General features: G+C 39.2%; 1 protein-coding gene across 1 annotated transcript in view; it reads right to left on the reverse strand.

Annotated features, from left to right (window-relative positions):
• The window catches only part of CPE (carboxypeptidase E), a 58514-nt gene that overhangs the window by 32131 nt on the left and 5793 nt on the right, over positions 1 to 20590 (reverse strand). The gene's annotated exons all lie outside the window — the stretch shown is intronic.

Here is a 20590-nt window from a genome sequence, read left to right on the forward strand (position 1 = left end):
ACAATTCCCTATCTTTATTAACGCCCTTATGATTGAGTGGTTTAATCTTATTTAATCAAGCAATGTGAAAGAAAAGGCTTTTTTATCATATGAATATATATATTTTTTTGCTTTAAAAGACAAGCTTAAAGCTGCTTGGATTGTTCTATAAAATATGAGCTATCCAGTCTTTGCCATATTTGCTATTTCTTTTTATATGCATTTTTACTTAACTTTCTCTTTCATCTTGGGTTTAACTTCCATGATCACAGTGTAACGACTGCCAAAGGCATGTTTCAGTATATTTTTTCCAGCTGTCTGCTAAGTGATAAAGAAAAAAATAGTTACAAAATGTAAAATATTCTACAAAACAAAGTGTTCGAATTATAAGAACACAAATACGAAGGCAGATGGACTGAAAATTACCACATTGTCCATTAAAGATTGCACTTAATGAAAAGCAATAAATTTGGAAACGAGTAGTCAACACATAAAGCTTCCTAAGACATGCTATTAAGCCAGCAGGTATTAAGAATACTTTTTCATTCTCTTCTTCTCCCCAGAATGTCCCAGTGATATTTGACCTGACATGACTCTTTTTCTAACCCTAAAGGCTTCCATATGGTTATATAGAAACTATATACATACACAATAAAGGCATTCTTCTCTTTAACTTCTCTAGTAGCAAAAACTACCATTGAAACTACATTGAGACTTCAGTTTTATGGTCTTTTCCTTTTATGTAGGACTTGAAGCACATTAAACATATGCTTAACTTCATCACAGCGACTTCAGAGGGGTCAGCCAGGAGCTTCAAGTCAAGCACACCTCTAGGAGTTTGCCAGATGAGGCCTTACAGTCTCTTGCAAAAGCAACAACACTGAGAAGGCTAAGGCACATGGAGAGCAAAGAAGCAACTGGTGACAGCCAACGTGGCTTCACGTAAGGGTGTATCATGTCTGACAAATTTGGTGGGCTTCTACAATGGAGTTACAATGTTGGTGGATTATGGAAAAGCAACTGATGTCATCTACCTGAACTTGTGCAAAGCATTTGACACTGTCCCACATGACACCCATGTCTCTAAATTGGAGAAACGTGGATTTGACAGATGGACCACTTGGTGGGTAAGGAAGTGGCTGGACGGTTGCACTCAAAGAGTTTTGGTGAATGGCTCAATGTCCAGGCGGAGACCAGAGACAAATGGCATTCGTCAGGGGTTGGTATGGGGACCAACGCTATTTAACATCTTTGTCAGTGACATGGACAGTGGGATTGAGTGCATGCTCAGCAAGATTGCCAATGACACCGAGCTGTGTGGTGCGGACAACATGCTGGAGGGAAGGGATGCCATCCAGAGGGACCTGAGCAGGCTGGAGGTGGGTCCATGCAAACCTTACGAGGTTCAACAAGGCCAAGTGCAATGTCCTGCACCAGAGCCAGAGCAATGCCAAGCACAAATACAGGCTGGATGGAGAATGGATTGAGAGCAGCCCTCAGGAGAAGGACCTGGGGGTGCTGGTGGATGAGAGGCTCAACGTGAGCCAGTAATGTGCGCTTGCAGCCCAGAAAGCCGACTGTATCCTGGGCTGCATCAAAAGTAGTGCAGCCAGCAGGGCGAGGGAGGTGATTCTCCCCCTCTACTCTGCTCTTGTGAGACCCCACCTGGAACCCTGTGTTCAGAAATGGGGCCCCCAGCACAAGAAGGATATGGATGTATTATAATAAGTCCAGAGGAGGGCCATGAAGATGATCAGAAGGAAGGAGCACCTCTCCTGTGAAGAGAGGCTGAGGGAGTTGGGGTTGTTCAGCCTGGAGGGAAACCTTACAGCAGCTGTCTCATCTTTTACTTAAAAAGGGAGATGGGAAGTAAAATTACATTTATATTATATTATTGCTACGCTAAGACAACTATTTCAAACTCTCCAGTGGTAGGGAACAACACTTTTTTATTAGTACTATTATTTTTACAGGGGAAAGACAAAGCAGCCCTTAGTGATACAGCTGTACTGGGAATACATGTACTAGGCTCTCAGAGTCCTCTTCATTCCCCCACTAGACATGTTAGTCTACTCGTGTAACCCCATGGAAGCAACTAGCTCAAACCTAGCTTTGCTCATAAAATATTCCACACTGGAAACAATGTTGTTCTCACATCTCACACTATTCAGAAGGCCCTGTTGGAAATGAAAAATCAACTCAAAGTGTCAAAGGAAGCAGGATACAAGGGCAAATTTATGTGTTTTATGGCAAAAAAAATAAATAAATAAAAATCGAGAGATAACTTCACGAACAGCATGAGCTTCATAAGTATGAGTCAGGATGACTAAGAGCTACCCCCAGATCTCCATCAAGATGTCGTTCTGTCAAGGCTGCATAACTTCCTGCAAGCTAAAACATAACAGGGTATAATGCAGGAAACCAGAATTTACCAGGCTTTCCAAACGATGTTACAGACGGCCGTTATGAGCAGCTCATGCTTTAGTTTACAGCTCTTTTCAACACGGTAAAAATAGTCTGGCTGCTATGCTCCTCCCTGAAATGAAAAGGCTGCTGTTTTAGACTGATTGGTAACCACTGGTCTATACAATTACGAGAAAAATGTATATAGCTTATTTTCTTGATCACTAAATAACGGTTGTTGGTTTAGAAAAGAAAAAAAAACATCTGTCTGAGCCAGCAGCCCTCTTTCTCTGTGTGTACACAAGCCTGATGGATACAAGGGATAGCCACAATGGAGAAAGCCACACAGCAACCTTAATTACGTGCTACTCAAAGCTGCCACTCTGGCAGCGCAATACTTTCCATACAAGCATTAATATCATTATCACACATCCCTAACAGCCCCTGCAAGAGAACAGACAGCCCTGTGCCATCACTGAACAAACAAAGCAGAGGCTGTGCCTGCTCCCAGAGCATTTGCTATTTGAGGAAAGGAAGGAAAGACAATAGAAGCATATGGCAAGTACGGGCACTCGGTGATCTCGTCACAGATGTCACTAACCCCTCTTCCTCCCTTGCCTTCAGTAAATTTTCCTTTTGTCAGTACTATGACAAATGTAAATCTTACAGAGAGATCTCAACGGCGGCTGCAAGCCTTTGGACGCAAAGAAACCTCCAAACACAGGCAAAACAAGCAACATCTGTTCAAATAGACAACTTAATATGTATTCGTACATATTTTTTCTTAAGGAACAGTTAATTTCACCATCTAATAAAAAAATGAAGAAGCAGAGGATTGTATAAGTAAAGTATGACCATCCAAAATGAAAATCAGTTAGCTGTACAATTAGTATAAAAGCAGGTGAATACTGGCAGAGGAAGAAACACGCAGCACTCACTTCTTACACTGCAATTGCTCCTGCATATCCTGTTAATGTTTCTACTAACAGAATTAACAGGTGTTATAATGGTCCTGAAAGCCTGGGCAGCTATGCTGCAGAGCTCTATCTTCACCACAGAAAGACCCTAACAGATGTCATTTTGATATCCCATCAGTGCACAACGGAGAAAGCAGGACAAGAGGTGATGTTCAGCCGCTAATTGCTGTCACTGGGCTTTACAGCCATGTGCTTCTCTTTAAAGGAAGGAAGGAAACGGGCTATCTTATGGTTTTATTTTAGGATTGCTGAATTGTGATTACACCTACACAGATCCACCTACACAGGAAAACACGAGTTGTGTGAAAGCAACATCACACCGGATGAATAAAACATTACTCCAGGTAAATCAGACCAAACTAGAGAAGACACTGTGTTTTCCCTTTGCTCTTCACATCCTTTTATTTAAATCCCACGAACCATCCAAATGTCAACATGCAAGAGTAAAAGACAAATAGGTTTTGTTAACTAGGAAAGTGAAGAAGAGAGAGAAGCAAGCAAAGTCTACATGGATATCATATATATATTTCTTCTGCCAGACAATGCTGCTCTAATGTATCCCTCAATGAATAATAATTTATTTTTAAATAACAAAGTTTGAGCCTTCCTGACACCTAATTTGTAGACTGACACCCTCCCGTAGACTAATTCGGGAAAAATGTTAACTTTTTTTTACAGAAAATGGAAATTTCTTAGCACATCTGAGATTTGACAAAACATATGCACTTAAACCTGCTCCTATAAGTGAGCAGAAAAGTAGCCTGAACTAAACTTAGAGAAGAGTTTGCACAGAAATCATCATACTCATTCCAAATATTATTTTTTTTTAAGTTTAGCACCCAGTTTTTAATAAAAGGAAGGACCAGATATTGGAAAGAAAAGTGCAAAAACTCTCAACATTTCAAACGCATAAGCACGTATTTAAAAATTGTGTGTATAAGATCTAGTAAAGTAACATTTATTTATTTATTCCCCATTACATGTTGTGCTAGCTGTATAATTTCATGGAGAATGAGCATTTTGCTCTCTGCAAGTTTGATATGCCTTGCCAGACTGCTATGTTGTTGTTTTTTTCACTCTCAGTTTTGGGATTGGGATTGCTCTAAGTACTCACAGTAGACTGAGAGTAGATACCTAGAGACTGCATGTAGGTATCAGCTATCAATGAATAACACAAAAAGATGATGGTCACAGCCGAGTTTGGGCAGCAGCAAACCACAGAATAAGCACACTGCTTGTCTAAGGAGCAACCATGTAGCACAGGTGTGTCCTCCATAAATAATTCACTCTGAAAACAATGCATCTTCAGTGACACAGGAAATTTCAGAGCACTGAAGAGGCAAGACAGATTCACCTCAGAGCACGTTTTCTGTTAGATGTATTTGTTCTGTGAAATATAGGACATCTAGATTTTACTTTGGCATCTATGCCTGGGGATGCTGACCACTGAACCTGCCATGTTTTGCTGGCACAAATACATAATACTATATTTTCTTATACAAACTGTGATGTAGGCAGTTTCACAAAGATCAGTCATCTACAAACTTACCCAGGAAGCAGAATACTTGGGAGTGGACCAGGCTAAATTCCACGTCTTCTTAAGGGGGCCTATTCAATGCAGTTGCTATACTGTCATACTAGAAGGAGACATTTAAGGATTTTGCCCCACTGATGTGCAGAGGAGTCTAGGTATGGATTTGAGAATATACTCTGTTCTCCATTACATGGTGCACTTCAGTTGCCTTCGAGAAGAACTGCACTATGCCTTCCATTTTTACAGTAACAAACACTGATGTACAGCAGAGAGAAGAAAATTTGTTTATATGCCCTGTAGTACATCTGCTTATCTACCAGGAAAGCAAAGATTTAGACAGTAGCAAGAGAATCTAGGACTTGTTATCACTGTGCCTAATGTATTTTGCCTCATTTGCCCACAGATCTCTCCATTGGATCAATACATTACAGAAACCATCCACAAAACAATGAGGCAAGTACTGGACAGTTCAGCATGCCAAAAGCATCCTACTGAGGTTCACGTAGTACCTATAAATCCTAATTTACATTGCATTGCACACAAACTTCATTTCAGATCATAAAGGGCTTGAAGCGGATATAGAAAAATATGCTTTTTCTTCTTTAAAAAAATTAAGTCTATAGGATTATTATCTTTATTAACCATTTCATACATATATGCTGTTTCATTAAAACAGAGGATATTTCTTCCAAGTTTTCAAGCACTCATTTTCCTTAAGAAACACTTCTGGGTTTTGAATTTATCCTGTCTTCTACAGAATGTCAGAAAGGGAAGAGACAGACATACATGTTCAAACTATTAACTTGGAGGACAAGCGAAGAACACATAAAGAACAAATAAATTAAAAAAAAAACTTAAAATGAAGATAACATTTAATAAGATTAAATGCTAAGATTTTTCTCTGGAAATCAGTATAGAAATACATCGGTGTGCTCCTTTAGCATTTACAAGTCCTTCAGTTTGGGGAACAGGAGGCCGGGATTTCCTGAGGTTACGATACAGTGCAGAAGATAATCACACTGGATTTTTTCCACTAAGTCAAAATATTTCAGACGTTATTGCGGATTTCAGGGAGAGTTAAGCTAAGTTGCCATAAAGGGCTTATTAATAAAGACAATTATAGAGAAGAAAACAAGACCAGGATAAGCTACCGCAGGCAGACAATAGGATGAAATGAGAAATAAGATATCATGTCAGGCTGTGAAAGGCATGAGTTCAATTCTACTGCAAGGCTTGTCAGTGCACAAAGGGAGACGTCTCAGAGAATCACGGCATCTGGAAAGCAGCACTTTGAAATGCAGTCATGTACCCAAAAGGCTATTCCATGCTTCAAGATGATGTTTTCCAGAACAGCAAAGGAGTACTTTGAAGAAATTCAACGTACTTTGAAGTAAAGGAGGAGGAAGAGGGAAGTTGCACTGCTTGGGATTCAAAAAGCACGAGGACAACTGGCAAGAGGTGCAAATCCCTTCCTTCTGCTCCATCCTCACACCCAGGAGCCTGTGCTCAGACAGGGCTCCCTTCTGGAGCAAGAGAGACGCCAGCTCACATGGCCCATACACGAGCAGTGACCCAGCACTGCACACTCTGGAGACAGGACTACGCTCAGATCCAGCAATGCACAGCACCGGACCACGAGGTTAATGCTTCCACAACCTCGTTACAGCCCAGCAACTCTGCCACCAGCCTTCCATCATCACTCCCCTTGTGACATCCCACCAGCCCGCTCTTGGCACATGGCCTAAAATTGCAAAGAATTGTTATGATGGTAACAGATTTTTAAAAAAATCTTAATCGGTTTATCACGGCAACGTCCTAACAAGAGTGACAGCCACTGGCCGAAGAACAAATGGGGAGGGAACACTTGTTCCACTTCTTCATATTTGTTTCCCTAATTTAATTTCTCAAACTCTAGCTATCATCTACTATATAGCGTTTTCTGACAAGGAACTCAAACTCATTGGATAGTATTGTGATGTTTTGCCTGTCATTTCCATGTATGACTATTGTCTGATTTCATGTTTTCACCTTTTTCTTATAGTTTCCACATTTGAACTAAACACTGCTTAATCCTAATCCTTAGCCTTTGGTTTCTGTCTATCCACCCCAAAAAATACATCATTTAATTAGCATCTATTCACTGGAGACCTGGTGGACACCCAAGACAGCAGCAGCTAAGTCCCCTAAGTCACTGCCAGATTAACCCATCTGCATTTATTCTCTTTATGGCCTTGGCAAGTGGTAAAGTGTAAGCAGTGCTTAGCCTCCCAGAGGATCACAATCGATTCTTTTTCAAGTGCTAAGAACCAATGGAACATCACATGCATTTGTGTGTTGCTTTGTACCAGTTTTATATATTAAAACATGAATTTATTCTAGCTGCTACCTCTACAGACTTAGTGCTTTAAAATTAAGCAGTGCTCCTCATGAACCATATTTAACCTTACATTTTTGTATCACATTCATAATCACAGTATTCTTTCCCCGAAAAAAAAAATCCTGTAACTACTTTCTACTTCCAGTTAAAGTAGCTGTACCGTGCATGAATGTTTGTACAAAATCCAGCTCATTCTTCCACTGTTGTGTTGACTTTACTACCCAGGAACAATGCATCCATCCTTGTTTTAAGTAGAGCAAACTTGATTAAGGAAAAGTTATCCTTAACAGTGACTTCAATTACAGGTTACTTTCAAAAGTCAAATAAATCAAATTTATCAAAACATCACATATACTGTGATTTCACTTTTATGAAGAGTTTTGCCTAGTTCTTTTCCTTCTGTCATGCCAAAAATGATAATGCTTAATAATTAACTATAAACACTTCTTAATTCATTGTTTACATTCCACTTATCAGTGAAACTCAATTCTGCAGAGTATATCTACAAACACTGCTTATGATCCCTGGTTCCTGAGGAAATCCCACAGAGGCACAGGCTTAAAACTACGACCATGACAATATGACAACATTATAAGTTGACATGTCAAATGTAGTTCAGCGCTTACACGGGAAAACCAAAAGCTCAGGAATTTCCTTCCAGAGTTCTGACAAAACAGTAAGTAGTAACAGAATAATAATGTAGGAAAGGATAGAATAGAGAAAAAAACCTCTAAAATTACAGTTAAGATTTATATTAATTACTAAAATTGTCCTTGAAGAAAGAAAACAAACTAAATGATAATAATTAATATTGTTTGTCTACTTCAATAAATTTAACTTAATTATTAGGGAAATGTGAAAAAAATACATTTTAAGAAGTCTACTAATGTAGTGTCATCAATAAGACAATGACCATATCAACATCATCTTTGTGGTGTAGCTAGAGATATTATTTCACACCAAATTATCAAGGAAAACCTAATAAATAATATTACCAAGACTGGCAAAGCAAGATGTTTAGACAAAGGATTTCTTTGTATTCCTGTCTTCAGAGAATACCTGGATATTACAATACCTCCAATCCCTTGGGAATGAATGCCTCACATTGTTAAAGATATTCTCTTTCTGAGGGTGCCAACCTCCAGAATTATTAAAAAAACATAAGAAAGTCATATCTGTCCCTATTAAAGATTTCATGGCATATCCTTAACAAATGGGTTGCTTATCCTGGTCCTCTCTCCAGATTTCACCTTCAGCAACCAAAGTGCTCTAGGAAGCTCTAGGAACTAGTTTTGTTTACCTAAGTGGGCAACAACAGTGATGGAGTTGCAGGTTTAAACATAGGCTAGCAACACAAATAAGCAACAAATGTTCCCAGTCAGCTCATAAGAACCTCAGAAAAAATTTCTAACAACATATAGAAAAATCTCTATTAACATATTTTCTTCAACACTATTGGATTCCGCCACTTGACTAAACAAAACGTAAGTAGTAGACACCTACAAAGAGACGGGTTTGTGCTTCTCTTTTCTGAATAAGTTTGTCCTTCTCACACATATATTACATTACATTATTGATCAATATTCAATAATAATGGAATTGTACTTTAATGTCTTCTTAACCCTCAGCATTTCTGGAGTCTTGTCAGGTCTTGCTAAATAGGCTTGCCATGTTTCTTCAGAGTAAACATTATTGAGGAAATCTCACAACATGGACAGATCTTTTTAACTGGAGTCAAAACACTTCTTTCTCTTTTGACACCGCCGACAGAAAATCCTTCTTAGAATAGTGGGTACTCAGTAAACAATTTCTGCTACTGCGTTATAATTGTTCACATAGCAACACACTAACACTCTTGGGAGAATTTTTTTTGTTTCTTTTAATCAAAAAAAGCTTTCACAGATTTGAGCATTAGGTAGTTTCTTTTATTTCTTTTCTCTAGTTGTAGAGAAAGAAATAAAACAGTTTTTCAGGATGTGTCATATGACTCTAACCTATCTGCTTTTACCCCTTCAATACATGAGAAAGTTTGAGAAAGCTACCTTTGATATTTTTGTTCTCATTCTCTAAAACTACTTCCTGTTAAAGTTATTTAAGTTTTGTTGTTTTTTTTTCCCCTTTGAAATTACTGAATTGCAAATGAAGCAGGCTCTTGACTGCAGCACAGTTTAGGCTCAGTATATCTTAAAGGCTTCTGAGCCCATGAGAACATTTGAAATTGCATTTCCTAGGGGTACCTTTCGGTCTGCCACCTACCCATGGTGCTCTGGTTTGCCATGATCATCAGACTCCTTGCTTCTTAAGCAGCTCACATGAGATCTGGGAAATCTGCTCAGTGCCCTCAGCGTGCTACCGCTACTGTCCTCGGCGTGCCTCCAGGCCCTGCATGACTCTTTCATTGTATTCCTGCAATGGCTTCCTCGTTCTCTCTAACTTGCAGTTCACAAATGATGTTCGTACTGGTACTTTACGGCTAGTTGCATTTCATCATGAAGATCTAAAAGTTTTTAATTTTCTTCTAGAAGAAATGATCTGAATATAAATGTTGTTTTTAATGCTGAAGAAAAGTATTGATCAGGTAGGAAGTTAACCATAGATGCACCAACCATAGCCATTCTTTCACATTTTTCTACAGACCTACAAATATCAAACCAAAGAGTCTCCAAGCAAAATTCAGCTTGCTACTTCAATGGAAGACATTGGTCTTTACCAACCTGCAGCTCTACTCTGCCTGGGGAATCCTGCTAAGAGCAAAGTCATCGCTGCTGCAGGGAGGAAAGCAGTGCCATGGGAGCAGGCAGAAATGCCACAATCAATAGCACTGGCCATAATGGGAGAAAAACAGTTATCACAGCCAAAGGAAATGGGAAATTCTAAATTTACTCTATTTAGCACTGTCAGACCTTTGGTCTCACCCTAAAGATTTGGGAAAGCAAAACTATTTGAGGATTAGAGGCAAGGTAAGAGTTCAAGATGTTTTCTTCCATATTTCCCTTCTCCTTAGTGACCCCTGTCTGCACGGCTACAGATAATGGCCTCACCCTCACAAGGCAAACAAGTAGGCTGGTGTGACAACCCCCTGCTTCAGCACAGGATGACGGCACCGAAACTGTGACAGTTTGGGTATAATTGAGTGATTAGTAGCAACTCTGTAGTCCAGAAAGCTGTGGCAGCAGTTCCATCAGGGCAAATAATCCACTCCAGCATCTCAGAGATGAGACACCAGAGTCAAGCAGTGCCCGGCTGTCTGTCACCTTGATCCTCTGCTGCCTTCTTTTGGTCTTGAAGGCCAGGCCTGTTTGCTGTGAGGCACTGCTCCTCTCAAAACTTCACGGCTCAGAGAGACAAGCATCCCGTGAGCACACTGCAGCTTCTATAGAGTTGCCACAAAGTTCGGAAAATCTTTTTCTGTAACATATAACGCTTGAAGCTTTGAAAGATGTGTCAAGATATGCCAGAAAATCACCCACAGAAAGACTTCGTAGACTACTAGAAACATTTTTAGGCAACATGCACCAAGAAAGCCAAACTTGCATTTTAAGCATGCTTTCATGCTTCCAACTCTGATTAATAGTTGGAAAAAATTACGTGTTCATTCATTTTCATTAAAACTTAATTAGCCAAACTATTTTAAGAAAAAAATCTCTTTGAGGAGAAACCTGGACACTGGGAAAATTCCAATCACTCTCAACACAGTGTTGACCACACCAGGATATCAAATTAAAGCCACAAGACTTGTTGACATTTCAAATAATTAAAAAAAAAAAACAACATATACACACACAAGGCCATCATTATTTTTATCTTCATAGGATCATTCTTCTTTTTCTAGAGCAAAATGCAAATGAATTAAAAAAACACATTTTTTAGGGATTTAAAAATAAAAAGCAGCATTGGGAAGGGTTTCTTTGTTGGTTTTGTTGTTTGTTTGTCTGTTTTTTTATTATTTCCCCAAGAGCTTAGTAAGAAAGGCTGCTTTTTGAAGGAGTTTGAACTTATAATTGCTACTAGGGATAGCCAAGCAAACAGGAAACAAAATCGATCAGAGTATCAATTTTGCACACACTAAAGGACACTGAAGTTTTGCTAATAAAATCAAGAAAGTCAGAACATCACTAATTAGCAACGTTATTGATAAGAAACAAGAAAAGAGCATGGACTTCATATATTATCTGTTGTTAAACCTTTAACTGTACATAATTAACAGTATAAAATAATTTGCAAACACAGGATCAATCATAATTGTCTGTTAATTTGTATATTTTGTATTAAAACAAATCCTCCTGTGGTCTGGGGTTCATTTGCTTGTAGAACAGAATTAGCAAAATCTCAAAACTATTGACTGGTTCTTGCCCTGCCCACAATAATTCAGAAGGCTCCTTGACACCACACTGACGTGGCAACGACAGCCAGCAGCACTACTTTATGTCATCACTATGAAAAGGTAATTGCAGCTTGAATATGGAAGGCTGGGAAGTTTGTCAAGCACCTACTTTATAATGTGAAATTGTACCTAAGATAAGGACTAGTGTCATGTTTTGTGTTTTTTTTTTTTTAAATTACTTTATTTTATTTTACTTCCCTCTTTTGAGTATTCAAGGAGCTTTAAAGATCAGCTCACCGGTTACAGCACTCATCACATTGGTAAGCTTCTGCTACAGCTCCCAAGAAACAGATTTTCTAGAGTCAACAGCTTAGAGATTTAATTTTTCTTTTCTACAAGGACCTTTTGGAAGATTTTTGATATTAAATGTACAGGTACATCTGAACATGAACAGCAATAATGTTTGTTTTTAACCTGTTACTTCATGTTATTGATGATATCTGTTCATAATATCTAATGAAGACCCATACAGCTAGCCCTTTTGCCTCACTCCCCCAGTACTTATCAGCATAGATAGCATGTTAATCTCTGGATCCCTTGACGTCACTGCCAAAGCTTCAATGGACTTCACTGTGTGCAGAACTGAAATCCCCATAGATTTTCATGCTGTTTAATTTTGACTGCTTTGCTGGAAGATACATTCATCATTGTAAAACAGTTGATGGGAAAGCTGGAAGAAATAACTCTTGACATGTATTTCTTGAAATGCACTTATTGCACTTCTGAAAAACTGTTTCAAAAATTAAATATGTGCTACCTCGTTTGTCAAGTAAACACAAAGAGAATTTAACGCTGCATTAACTCTAATGCTGCTGGGTTGTTTTGTTTTGTTTTTGATAACAGAGACTAACACAATGGCAACCAAAGGTAATGTAAGAGAAGGATGACTGCAGTAAAATCATCCTACCCCTCCTCGAACACAAGCAACGGGAGGAGTTTGATCCATATTCATGTTGAGACTGCCCATGAAAATCTCAATAACCAAGTCAGCATTTTTCCGTAAAAATATTGTGTAATTAGCACATTTGGTTTGCTTCCATTTGTACAAATGAGGTGAGACCCCATGCACTTACTGCCCCTTATGCTGAGAGGCTCCTATCTGGAAATGACAGATCCCAGTTGATTACAGGCTGCAGCAATCTCCTGATCATCAGCTGAGACACTGATGTCATTACTTGTCTACCCCCTTTATGCATGTAAATGGGATTTCTACCTCTGTTGAAAGGTTTCAAAGGGACATTTAATGACAGCTACAATGGATGTAGGAGGATCCTTGCCTGTGGCTGCTCCCTGGCATTTTTAATGTACATTTCCAGCTGCAGCTGCTTTCATTTTCCTCAGATTCTGCTGGAGATCCGCAGAAAGGGCGAGTTCTCCTCTAAACCACAATGTTAAAAACAGACTGCTTACTAACGTGCCATTTTGTTGTTGTAAACTACAGCTTCCTTCTACACAGCACAATCTCAACATACCCTATAATGCAGCCGCAAGGCTGGTGAAAACCAGAAGTCTAAAGAATCTGCAGCAAAAGCACATTTTCTTTAGTCTCTTCTGTTTCCTCTGCTCTGTTTCACCCCTGCTGAATTTTGAGAGGTTGCTTTTGAAGGACAACTGCATTGATTTAAAAATAAAAATTAAATTAAAAATAAAAATGGGGGAAAAAAAAAAGAAAGAAAAGAAATTGAGAAGAGGATGAAAAGAAAGGAAGAGGAAGAAACAATAGAGAAAAATGTTTTAAATGAATCCTTGTACCAAAAAAAAGTATGCCATTCACAGGTTTCCAGGATGCAATGAGTCTCAGTTAGAACTAGGAGCTAACAAAGGCTTCAGCCCACATTTTTTTAAACCAGCAATAAGGTAAGGTCTATATAACTCACTGTCCATGCAATTAATTTTAATAGAAATAGTCTGGGAAGTGCTCCCAGGTGACAGGCACCAGCAATAAGCAAATAGTAAGCTGTTCATGTCGGGGTGCTCACGTGTCCTTTTGCAAAATACAGCTCTGTTTGTAACTCCGGTCATTAGAGAGGACACTAAAGAACACTTGAGTAGGACCTGCAACAGGACTCCCCACCTCCTTTGGTTTGTCAAATTCTTGTGTGATTTTTTTTTTTTTTTGGCTTAGATTATCCTAACCCTTTCAGTTCCTGGGAAGCAGAAAATGAATAACAGACTGGACCATCAGTACCTCCAGTTTCTGTGGTATTTGGGCAACTCACAGATATCAAACACTGCTCCTGCGTCCCAGAGGGCGAACTGTGGTCCAGGCAGACCGAATACCTTTCTCAAAGTCACAGAGGTTGTCAGGGGCGTAGATGGGCACTAAACCTTTGTCAAGTCTTAGACTAATACCTAAGCACTCCAGAGTAACCTTATATACTGATTTCACTGGACTTACTGGAATAGCACTGGAATACTCTCCAAAGGTGCAATTTCCCTAGGACAACGCATAGGAAGCACAAATCTGATAGCAGCTCTGTTTACATTTTAAAAGAGTATTGCTGGAGGCTTTGATCGATTCTTTGTACAGGAGACATTTCACCTTTTGATAATTCAGCTGTTTCTAAATACAGGTTTCTGATATTGTCCCCATAGTATGGAAAGATATTAATTAATAAGTAATCCACTGGATATAGAAAATACGTTGTTAAAATGGATCTATAGATCTATTGCAAAGGTATTGTGGTAAGAACTTGTCATTAGCCATTTCTGGCTGGTTATTTCAAAAACACCTTAGTTTTCAGGGCTACCAATAAAATAGATGATAAAATATATGAGAAATTCATGTATGTTGATCCCACCTCACATTAACAGTAAATCTAAAGAATTGTGTTGGACACTACAGAGACTGACAGCCTACTTGCAATTATTTCAATTTCAGACAGCCCAAGTCATTGCACTTTGCAACTCAATATACTTACTGTTAGTGACACTACCACTATTTTAGATCTTATTGTTTCTCAATTCTATCATCTTTCCTTGCACTGAAATAACCTGTGAGTGGTTTAATCAACTGCGGTAGGCTACTTTAAGTGCTGTGGCAATGTAGCAGGAATGGAAATGGCATTCCATTCTTTGAAATGAATGGAATGGGGGGAAAAAAGAAAAAAGAAAATAAAATAAGAGTCCATTCCCAGATTACAAATATTAATATGTTAAACTTCAGTATCTGGAGAACTGAAACAAACCAAATACTGAGAAGGAATGATGTAGCACCTGGCCAAAACAGATAGCCTCAGAAATGACGCTTTTAAGTACAAATGATTTTCAAGAAACTGTAACTTCTGATTTTAAAATTGGAAATGAGCAATGATGGCCATGCTTATATTGCTAATGGCACCCAGCCGAGCCCTTACACCCAGTGGCGTGGGTGCCTTATGCCCTCACTGAACAGGGGCCTTTCAATCACCTCCATGGTTGGACAAAGCTAGATGGCCCCACCATGTGTCTTTATGAAGCAATTATTTGTAAGTTTATTTAGTTCAAAGTGCCTGAAATCACGTGAGGGCTGTGTCACAGCCTCTCAGGCTCATTTTAATGTCACAACACTGCAAAAATGCGTGGCATACCTTGGTTGTGCTGTGGATGTACACAGATGGCACATGAAGTTGTCAGCCACGATGAGGTGGCACTGGAAGCCTGTGCAGGAATCAAAGCAACACGCAGTCCTGTAGCTGTCCTGACCGTGTCACAGTGAGGTGGGTCTTGGGGTGAGCTGCTCCCCAAAACTGCACCCAAGCTTTGGCTCGGACACAAGTCAACGGCTGACTTAGAAATAAAAAAACAGGGATTGAACTGACTTATAAACAAGGAACTGGGGCTTGGGAGATAAGTTACTTAGCATTTGTTACGTGCCCTATACTCTTTCTGACAGAGTGAAAACAGGACTAAGCTGTAAAAACATTAGGCATGAAATATAATAATTGTAAAGCTATTTAAAGGAGCTTGAACATCCACAGATGTGTGTTTCTTGGGTCTTGCATTTGAAGTGAAATCATAGGAAGAATTTATGTTGGCATTAGAGCTCCAGAATAAAGCCTTAAAACCTAAGGGTTTTTGAAATAGATCCCAAGTCCTTTGTTTTTTATTTTATTTTTGTGTTACACAGTGCACCTACCACCATGATCCAATGGATATCACATCAATATCTGCGGACAGGTGTTACGTAGCTGTTAGCACCATTTTCATCTGTAACTACAAAATGTCAGTATTTGAGAATGTAAAAATGCTTCCAGTCGTATGCTTTCAGAGCATTTATTAACAAGATTTAACTTTGATTTCAACTTAGTTTTAAGTCTGTACAGGAGAACAAGGTCTCTGGCTAATTTTCCCTCCATTTTTATGCATTTAAGCATTGTTATGTTGCTTAGCACAGACATGGAACTCGGAAGCTCTGATGGGAACACTTTCTGTCCGGTCACTCTTTAACAATCCATCTCTGTCTGGGGAAAAATCTTGAGAATAAATAAGCATCATGATAACAAGTAGAAAAAAAAAAAAGAGAGAAAAAAAAAAGAAAAAAGAAAAAGAAAGAAAGAAGGAAAGAAGTGAAATTCACAAGCATCTGTGCAACGTCAGCACTGTGGCATAAGCTCCTTTGGAAGATAACGCCCACTCTACAGTCGCATTAAGGAAAGGAGATGAAGACTCACAACTATAAATAGATCAAAGATAAGGTTATCTTATCTTAGCCTCTACAAAACTCTTTTTCTTATCAAATACTTTGATAAGAAATATATTTTTAATAGTATATAGCAAAACTGAAAGAAAACTGAAATAGACCGTTTCTTGAAAGCGCAGACTCGAAAGTATCTTAGAGGGGATCTGTTTGGTCAGCTTTGTTTTGTTCCTTTAACTCTCTGAGATACTTTTCCTCCTTAATACACAACCTGATGAGCTATACGATCTCATGCTTGTTCAAGGTATTGGAGCTGTAGCTCCCAAGCAGCTCCACGCTGTATAGGCTTCGTTTTGCAAAGTGTGTGGTGGCTGCCCACACATACACACCTGAAGAAACATGCAAAAGTGCATGTTTGTGCAGGGCATACTTTAAATTTGTGTTGACTGAAGATAAAACAAACTTCAGGAATTCCCTGCGTGGCTTCCCAAAGCCTCACTTCATTCCTCTGTGCGCTGTGACTTTCTAGAATATTTTTAGGGCATGGGGCTGTTTTTGAAAGACCTCTTAACTCTTGTAACTTGTCTTACAAGCATAAATCAAACCATGTTGGCCTACTCTTTCCATAACACGACTGCACCTTTAAATACCACTAATGCCAGATGGTCCCAGCATATAAAGCAGCATGAGACAACATATTAATGCTGCTCAAACAAGCGACTTGTGCTAGCAGCAGACCAATGAAATCAGTCTCAGGCTGCTAATCCTCTCTGTCGCCATGGCTACATCTATTTCAGACAATTCTTCAATTTTCAAGTCAGATGAGCTTGTTGGCTCTTAAACTTCTCTGTTCAGGGGTTACGTTATCAGAGACTTTTCTTTTTGCATTGACCGCTGTTAGCAGTATCCTATTTCTGTTTATTTATAGGTTTCTCCACTAGAAACTTGTACTATTTAATTTACACTAAAGATTTGTACTATTTCCACTACAGGTTTGCCCCCCTAACTGTAACACATATCTGCAAATGTGTGTCTCTCTATTGCGACTCTCCCTGCCAGCCCTGAAAGAAAAGGGAGAATCGGTACCACCCTATCAAGGTAGGTCACTAAACAACAAAAAAATGTACATCCACAGCAGGTAAATGGGGAGAAGCTCTCGACTCCTCCTCACCACATGCCTGTTAGCATAGCTGAGCCAGCACTAATACTGGGGCTGCTTGCTACTGGAAGAAAGGAGAGGAAGCAGGTAGGAACTGCGTCTTGGAGGCAGATCAAATGCTGAGCCACACACCATCTATCAGGTACATGTACTGGGCACGTGGCATCGGCACACGCTAACCTAAAGCAAGGGAGTGTGATGTTCCCTGTCACGTAGGTGAGAAGCTGAGGCACAAGGAGAGGATGTTCTTATCCAAAAACACAAGAGAAATGTGGTAAAGCCAGAAAAGAAGTCAGGCACCCTTTATCACAAGACCACTTCTTCTCTGCAAAGCAACTTCTTACAATGTCAGTTTGAAAAGATTATACACAGAGTAGCCCAGCTCCTGACTCCACAGCTTCCCTTTTCTCTCCACCCTGCTGTGTACTGATGTCACAAAAAAGAAAGAAGAAATTTTATTCTGAAAAGCATAAATTTGGATCGCTCATTGCTTAACTGATGGCTATTTCAGAACCGAAGCTGCATTTAGCCTTCTTTTTTAAGGGTACACACGCAAGCAGGCTTGAGCTTTAGGATTTACAAGCCTCCTGCTTATAATGAAGACTCAGAGGTACAACTCCCACCGACTTCAGTTTGACTTACGGATGCCCGTCAGCTGGGTGGTAGGAGAAATTAAAGCACCATCCAGCTTGTATCAGAGGAAGATCTGACACAGAGTAAGCTTACCAAAAAGCTCCCTTTTAAGTAACATATTTTTACATGGGTAAGAAGTATATATTTAGGTCTTAGACTCATCCCATCCCAATTTTTGCAAAAATTTAAACAAAACCTATTCCTTTCTGCAAAATGCAGAAGTAGCCAAAATCCGAAAACCTTCAATTTACCGTAAGTAAAGAAGTTAATTTTGAATGATAGATGTGCAAGGAATATACAGCTCAAAATGCTGAAGGACAGCAACGTGCTAATGAAAGGCAATGACAAAGCCCCCTTTTGGGATGCAGAAGTGGGAGGACATTCAAATGATATGTCTTGCAGCTAGAAATCTCAGGGGGAAAATATGCAATAACAAAACATATTTGTTATTCATCTATCTAGTAGAGTGACGACAACTATGCAAAAAGTTTTATCTTTGAAATACTTCACTGCCTTTTTTGCTTTCTCTGTTTCTAAGCAGATTTTCTCATAGCAAAGCACTGCACGATTTCTCTTTTGTTTGGAGAGCCAATATGGCAAAGGTCAGGGTCACGCTTTCCAGATACCATAAAAATCTCCTGGATCATTAAATCGGCATGTCGGCTAGGATGACTTTGCCAAGAAAACAGTTTGTTAAATCCTGGCCACACAGCCACATGTCCCATCTAACCAAACAACGCCCTTGGCTTTGAGGCAGATCCACGTGGAAGTGTAAGCATTTAAAATGGCACACGATGGCTATTCTCGCTGCAGGCAGGCTGCAGCCAGGGCAGCACCTTTGGTTGTACATCGGGCAGCTCACATTCACAGTATGAAACGGCTCCATGTAAGGAACAGCTATCCCTGCTACCATTATCCTGGTAAGATTTTTTTTTCAGCCTTTTAACTGCAAAGGCTTTTGGTGTCTTCATTTAGCCTCAGCATACCAGAAAGCAAGCTGCCAGCCATCCTGATCCCACTGACTTCAGTGAACCCTGGCTTTTGATTTGCAACTTACCTCCAAATAAATGCAACTCCACTGCTCAAACCTCTACCCATCATTTTAACTACCTACCCAGGAGTCTTGAAGTACACACTCCAATTTTCACTTTTCCTTAATTCCACTAAATTTTAAGAGGACTCAGCTACAACCCTTTCCAATTTCCCTCCAAACTGAATGAAAAAATAAGCACAAGTCTGTGGTAATACTCATATGAGACTTTTGTTTAAAAAGAAAATATAAATGTGACATATGACATGGAGGAATATGAATAAAATAGCTATGGGGACTTAACAATTCGAATTAATCTGCTGAGAAAAGATCACGTAGGGTTCATAAACAGCTATTTTTTTTCAAAGCAAGCATATACAACAAAACAATTTTTAGATGATGAAACATGGAGGCTGGTATTCATCAGGTCTTTCCAACAAGCTCTTGCACACATTTCTGAGTAAAAAGCCTGCCCAATGTCAGCAGCTCTCACAGTCACTGGAGAAGAGAGATGTTCAGGGCATGTCAGTTTGGGCACTGCAGCCCAACTAACAGGTCTACCTACTAACCAGCAAAGAAAGATTATTGTATGAATATGAATGTACAGCATGTAGGCTTGTACCCCATTTGAAAGACAAAACTTAGGTAGAATGAACACAGAACTAATTCTAAATTAGATTTAATGCTAACCTGTTGCATGAATCTAATGGCAGCTCCACTGTTACAGCCAAAAAATGTGCTTTTATGAAATAGGAAGACCTGTTTTGCACTTTTTGCCCTCAGTGTAATTTAAAGGTTTGAAATATTGATCTCTAAATTACAGAAAAATAAATAGTTTACCCTGAATAGAGTAAATTAAGAATCAATATAATAGCAAAGTCCCTTTTTGAAACACCCCACGATTACAATTTATGTATTTAACAAAACATCTCACAAAATCTTTGGAAATCACTGTGCTGCATATACTCCTCACTAGTTCTCTGGAGTTGACATTAATTTCACCAGAATAAAACATCCATTTAACTCAGGCAACAACAGAACAGGCTCACCTCCTATTTTCGTTGGGAACTGCTATGGCATTCTTTACGTGTGGGAGGGAAGAATAAATTCTCTTCAAAAGAAATTGAGTCAAAGTAATCAGCACTTTCAAAAGGAGTAGGATTGTCAAAACCAGTCTGAGTCAGACCAACCAACTCAGAATGCTCTACACTCCCAGACTAATTTTAAACCTGAAAAATAAAATAGCTGCCTTCTGTGGAGTCATGCTATGCCCCTTGTGATTATAGCCTTTTTCACTACAGATCATTTGACCTTTTTGTTATTCCAGAAAATAAAAGAGAAACTTTTTAGATGCAGTAGCTGGGATCTATAGTGCTTCTGCAGGTAACACATAGCCTCTCTTCACCCTTTTTAAACAATCTGACAAAAATGGAAGACATGAAATACCTCAGCCAGTGAAGCAATTTGGAGAAAGGGTATTAAATCTCTAGGAAACA

This window comes from Anser anser (genome assembly GCF_964211835.1).
Source record: "Anser anser genome assembly, chromosome: 4".
Lineage (NCBI taxonomy): Eukaryota > Metazoa > Chordata > Aves > Anseriformes > Anatidae > Anser > Anser anser.